Raw genomic sequence first — 6,958 nt, 5'->3', positions numbered from 1 at the left:
GCCCCTGACCTCTGGGTTCAAGAGGGTCGCGGCCCAACCCTACAAACCAAGAATTCCCTGTATTTCCTCAGCCAAAACCTTACAAAAAATCACCCCAATTAGTTCCCAAAACCATATTTAAATCCCCCAAAACATTATCAACACATTACCAGCATCAAAACCCAACTTAAAGTTATCTACCAAGCTTGTGTGCCAACCTCCAAGCTCTAAGGAAAGGAGTTGTTTTGCTCCGAAGCAAGACAACCAGGATAGAAAATACAAGCTCGGGGATTGTTGTCTCGAGCACAAGCGAGCTGGAGCACTCCTCCCCTTGAAGAATTACTTCAGAAATACGATTGATTCGATCGGAATGGACCCTTTTCAACTCCAGCCCAACTCATATCAAGTCCTAGCAGCACTAAAGTCGCTATACCACAAAATTTCATTAGAATGTCCTTCGCCTTACGAGATCTTATACCTCTTTTGCCTTAAAAGCAACCCTACTCGAGCTCAAGGTGGGGATGGCTTCTATTACTTTCCGAGCTACCCCAAAGAAAGAAGATTGTTCAAGGATATATCGAATCATCCTCTGAACTTCAAGACACAATTCTTTTGGAATAACAAACTCGATCCATCCAAGTTCTTGTCCTTTTAAAGACTCTGTAAGTTTTTATCCCATGTTTTCCAACTTTGATCGTTTCCTTTTTGAGCTTGAATATTAATCCAAGTTGTTTGTGTAACCAAATTTTCCCCCCAAAGCCAACCAAAGACATGGTGGATCAAAGGAAAGCGAGCCTGGGACTTTCGTACAGAAGAAGGTCTCTTCACTACCACTTTCACAAAGACAAGCTCCCCTTGTGTGGTTTTCTTGGGGAATGTGAGTCTACAGATGATGTTGGGACTCATAAATATGTGAGATGGGAGGATGTCCCAATCCCAATCCCCAAGCCTCCTTCAAAGAAAAGGAAAGTGGGTTCGAGCTCGAGGGCTTCTGCTCCATCTCCCGCTGACCCTCAGGCTCAGGGAACGAAACCCTGGAAGAGGCTTCTCCTGGCCCATCTAATGGAGGTAAAGTAGTTCTTGATATGTCTAAATGGTCCCCTGCCCTCCATGAGCGAGAACCCAACATTTTAATTTCCTTTATATACCCCGAGTATAATTTTATGACATGGGTAGGGGTAAACTTTAAGGTACATAAGAATGATAGTTGGCTCGCAGAATCCCAAACAATTTATAACATTAATGAGGTATGGGAAGGTATAGGGCTATAATATGGCTCGAATGAGTGGAGAGATTTCTTTAAATTTTCCCCCACTTTCCGAGGTGAGGAACCCGGTTCAAATACTATTGAAATTTCCTCAGAGAACATAGAGATTTCTTTGACCTCAAGTTCTAATTAGGGTGAACCCTCTAGTTAGGTTTCTTTTCGAATGTTGTACTTACTTTTCAACTAACTGTGAAAAAATACTGATGTTTTTCTTTCCATTTACAGGTGAGATGGATTCATATCTTGACAACATTCTTAGGATGCCCCCAACCCGCAGGGCAGAAAATGAGGCAGAGTATCCTCGAAGAAAGATGCTCCACCTTCCTTCTAAGGTCACTAAGATCTCAGAGGGTCCTTGTATGGCAGTCTCGGAGGTTCTTTCTTCTGCTCCAAAGATAAAGACATATCCATCTCCTTCGAAGTTGAAGACCCCCTAGCCTCCGCTTCCCCCAGTCGAACCCCTACTGGGGATAAAGTAAAATAGGTTGCTAACCTCGCTGTAATGAGGATAGCTAGCACTCATGTTCCCAGCATGACCTAAAAATTCTCAGCTTTGACTCACGATCGAGAATTTCCTTTGGACAACGAGGTTGGTGCCTTGGGAGTCCATCTGAGCTCCAAACTCCTTTCCTAGGCAGGCCAGTCTTTCAATAACCTTGAAGCTCATGTTTGGAGATTTTTGAGGGGTAACGACACCAATGGCTTATTCGACCAGAGCCTCGAACTCGAGTTTTTGGTAAGATGTTTTTCATTCTCAAATATACCACTATCTTGCCTAGTTGTCAGTCTAACTCCTTGTTTAATTTAGGTGTTCCTTGGGTTCGCACGCCAATGGTCCCTTTTATCAACAAAGGTGGCCACTAGTGAGAGGCTTGCCTTCGATGCCAAGGCATCTCAAATCAGGGTCGAGGATGCCTTGAAATATGTTAAAGACAAGCAAGCTTGCCTCTTTCGAAGCCGAGGCCAGTTGTTTGAAGACCAATATAGATGTAGTCAAGGCCGAGCTTGATATGAAGACTGCCGACTTCGATATTGCCAAGACCGAGCTTGATATGAAGACTGTTGAGACCGAACGCCTTCAGTCTCTGAATGTCAAACTCGAGGAGTAAAAGAAAGCCACATATGATGTCCTCGAAGAAGAAAAGGCATGTCTTTTAGAGGATTTCAAGGCAAAGAAGGAGTGCTCTACAGACATGGACATGTATTGCATATGGTCCTAAATCCAGAGATTGACACCTTCTCCTTGATGGACAAAGAGGAGGACTACTTGATAAAATGGCGAGCTCAATTGGTAGAGGAGGAAGTGGGTGAGGTGACCGCAGTTGAGGATCGGGGTGAAGTAGAGAAGGGTGAGGATGTCGAGTCTACCCCTATATTGAAGGAGTAATTAATTTTATGTCCTTGTTACAAGGGTTGTGGCCCTTTTTTTTTGACATATATTTAACTAAAGTCCTTGTGATCAGAAAATTTATAGCTCGAATTGGCAGGCTATTTCATTATCTTTTATTTGTTTAATTATTTTTCTAACTTTTTAAAGTAGTTTGACTCTTAATTCTCATTCTCAAAAATTTTATGTGTGTTGTCTACTTTACTTTTTCCATCATGTTACACACTATGTTTACTTGTCAAAACATTTTACACATTTATTATGTGGCTTTTGACTTACTTGTTTATTCATACAAATAGATTTTGAGCTTATCTCAAATTTCCATATAATCATACATGTTTATTCATTTTCTCTTGGTTCAATCTCTTTTTAATCAAGGTGGATTTCTACTTGCAACATGTACCTTCTCTTTTACAAAATAATTGATGGTGTGTAGAGTTATTTGCCTAGTTGTTTCTTGTTTAGTAATGATTCCTTATCCTTACGCATGATGATGGTTTCAAGGTTGAAATTGTATGTTGCAAAAAACTTCTTTGGACTAGGAAATGATGGATTTCGTGCTTGGTTTGTTATCCTTGAACAAGTTTTTTTATTTTATTATATTTTTTTCAAGGTTGTGGTATCATCATGGTATACCACTTATACCCTCTTAAAATCCTATGATTGTAAAATCTTAGGTTATTAAATATTCAAGGCAACCAAAAAAAATAAAAAATAAAAATAATGAAAATGGATAGTATTTTATTGATGAAAGGCCTAGTTGAAACCCTCAAGAGCAAAACCATGTGGTAAAATCTCAAGAAGGAAAAAGAGTGCATGTGGGAAAATACATGCTTGGTTTTCAACTAAATAAACATCATTCCATGATTTATTGATAATATGGTCGTTGATGTTCAATGTTCCAAGCTCGTGGGAACCAATTCTCCATTTATTCGAGCTAGTTTATAGACTCTAGGTCGAATGATGGATTCAATTTGGTAAGTTCCTTCCTAATTAGGCCCGAGAACGCCTGTTGAGGTATCTCTTATGGGAAAAAATACTCTTCTGAGTACCAAGTCTCCCAATCCAAAGCTTTTGTCTCGAACCCTCTTGTTAAAGTATCTTGTGGCGCGTTTCTGATACATGGTATTCTTAAGCTGAGCATCATCTCGCTTTTCCTCTATAATATCTAACGATTCTTGGAGTTGGAATTTATTTGAGTCTTGTGTATACACCTCGCATCTTAGTGTTGGAACCTCGACCTTGATTGGCAACATGGCCTCGCAACCGTAAGCTAAAGAGAAGGGCGTGTGTCCAGTTGAAGTTCGAGTTGTTGCTTGATAAGTCCTTAGCACTTGTGGTCATTCTTCTGGCCATCTTCCCTTTGACTCATCGAGTCGTTTCTTTATCAAACTCTTTAGGTTCTTGATTATAGCTTCAACCTGACCATTTTCCTGTAGATGAGCTACTGAGTAAATGCTTTTTATTATCCCTTTCCTTTCTCCGAATTGAGTGAACTGTTCATTGTCAAATTGGGTCCCGTTATCTGAAACTATCTTCCATGGTACCCCATATCGACATATTATGTTTCTTACCACAAAATTAAGGACCTTTATTGAAGTGATAGTTGCTAGGGATTCAACCTTGATCCATTTGGTGAAATAGTCCACTACCACAACTGCGTACTTAACTCCACATTTTCCCATTTGTAATGATCCTATGAGCATTATCCCCCATACTGCAACTGCAAATGGTCATGGGGAGCTCATCACAGTGTGCTTGGTTGGTGGATCTCATGGTATCAACATGAACCGTTGACACTTGTTGGAACATTTTACATACTCAAACCTGTCTGCCTTTAGTGTAGGCCAGAAACACCCTTGCCTTATTACTTTTTTGGAAATGCTATGTCCCCCAGTGTGATCCCCGCAGAACCCTTCATGATTCTTCAAGGATTCATTTTGCTTCAAACAGAGTTACACATTAGAATAAAGGCATGGAATATCCCTTCCAATACAACTTTCCTTCCAAGATAGTATATCTTGGTATTTGATACATTAGCTTTCATGGTTTGGAGATAGTTAATTATATGTGTTATCCATGTTGGTTGTGCGTCAATCATGTCAACCTCATTTGCTTCTTTCTCAGTGATACATGGTTGTGGTAAAAACTCCACTATGACCACATTAAGTGTGTCGGACTCCCTGGTTGTTGCAAGTCGAGCCAAGGCATCTGCAATTGAATTTCGTTCTCTTGGGACTTGTTCGATTGCATAAAATTCGAATTGGTTGAATGTTGTTCTTACCTTGCCCAGGTAAGCCCCCATTTTCGTACCTCGATCTTGGTACTCTCCTAGAACTTGGTTTACCAAAAGTTGTGAATCATTATAAAAATGTATCGCTTTAGCTTTTAACTCAGTGGCCACCCTGAGTCCAACTAGTAGTGCTTCATATTCAGCCTCGTTATTCGATGCATCAAATCCAAATCTCAATGCTAAATAAAATCTATGTTCTGATGGGTTGATGGGTATAATACTTGCCCCCGATCCATTCTCATTGGAGGATACATGGACGTAAAGTCTCCGCAGCTCCTGAGCTGGGGTTATGACTACTTCATTGAATATTCCCGCACATTCTACTAATAAATCGGCTAGCTTCTATCCTTTTATAGTTGTCCTCGGGTGGTATGTAATTTTGAATTGCTCGATCTCGAGTGCTCACTTCAATTATTGCCGGATGCCTCGGGTTCGGACAATATTTGCCCCAATGGTTGATCAGTCAGCACATGTATTGGGTATGCCTGGAAGTTAGGTCGTAGTTTTTGAGACGAGTGCACTAGGCATGGTGTGAGCTTCTCCACAAGGGGATACCGTGTCTTAGCTCCCCATAGTCATTTACTGATATAGTAAACCGAAATTTGTACCTTTTTTTCCTCTCGCACTAGTGTCGCACTAATGGTATGCTCGGTTGTAGCGAGGTATAAGTATAGTATTTCTCCCAACACTGGCTTATACAAGATAGGTGGTTAAGCAATGTGTTTTTTAAAAGCTTGAAAGGCCAGCTAACACTCCTCCATCCACTCAAATTTCTTGCCGCCTCTCAAAAGTTTAACAAAGGGTAAACACTTATCAGTGGACTTTGAGATGAACATATTTAGAGAGGACATCTGCCCAGTTAAACTTTGAACATCTTTATGCTTTAGAGGTGAGGGAATTTCAATTAAAGCCTAAATCTTGTCTAGATTCACTTCAATGACCTGACCATTCACTATGAACCCTAAAAAAATTCCCGACGATACCTCGAAGGAGCATTTTTGTGGGTTAAGTTTCATGTTATACTTTTGAAGTATAGTAAAACACTCGGTGAGGTCATCAACATGGTTATTACTATGTTTGGATTTTACCAGCATATCATCCAGGCACACTTCCATGTTATCCCAATTTTCTCAACGAACATCTAATTTACCACCTCTGATATGTAGCTCCCGTATTTTTGAGCTGGAATGGCATTACATTGTAGCAATAGATACCTTTATCCATCATAAAGCTCGTATGTTCCTTATTGAGAGCATGCACTTCTATCTGGTTATATCCATAATAAGCATCCATGAGGCATGACGTCATGTCCTGCAGTCGCATCTATGAGTTAGTCAATCCGAGGCAATGGAAAACAATCTCCCGGGCACACCTTATTTGGATTTGAATAATCTATACATGTTTGCCATTTGAATTTGGTTTAGGAACTAAGACTGGATTCGCAATCCAATTGGGGTATAAGACGTCTCTTATAAAACAATTCTCTTTTAATCTATCGACATCCTCATTTAAAGCTTTTTTCCTCTTATCATCTAGGAGCCTTCTTTTCTGTTGTTTCGGGGGGAAGTTTTTGTCTATGTTTAATGCGTGGCTTATTATGTTGGGATCAATCCCGACCATATCCAGATGAGACCATGAAAAAACATCTTGACACTCCTTCAGGAAGCGTATTAATTGTTATTCATCTTCCTTTGTGAGATTTTCCCCTATATTTACCACTTTGGTGGCATCCTTGATATTGAGCTAGATGTCTCCCAGCTCCTGTATTGGGCTGAGATTTTCTCGATCTTCCCCCACTTTAAGATCGATCTCGTCTTTTACTTCGAAAATGCTTTCTTCAATTTCCCTTATTATTACTAGTGTGTAGGCAGTAGCTTGACTTTTCCCCCTCATAGAAACGCTATAATATTCTCGGGCTGCCAACTAATCTCCATTTAGTGTCCCAATTTCACACAAATATATCTCATATAAGCATATAATCCCATAAATTTCCATCTTGGACCCCCTAATCAAGGCCCTAAGCCTTATTAGG

Source organism: Humulus lupulus, chromosome 8 (genome assembly GCF_963169125.1).
Source record: "Humulus lupulus chromosome 8, drHumLupu1.1, whole genome shotgun sequence".
Lineage (NCBI taxonomy): Eukaryota > Viridiplantae > Streptophyta > Magnoliopsida > Rosales > Cannabaceae > Humulus > Humulus lupulus.
This window is presented reverse-complemented; position numbering follows the sequence as displayed.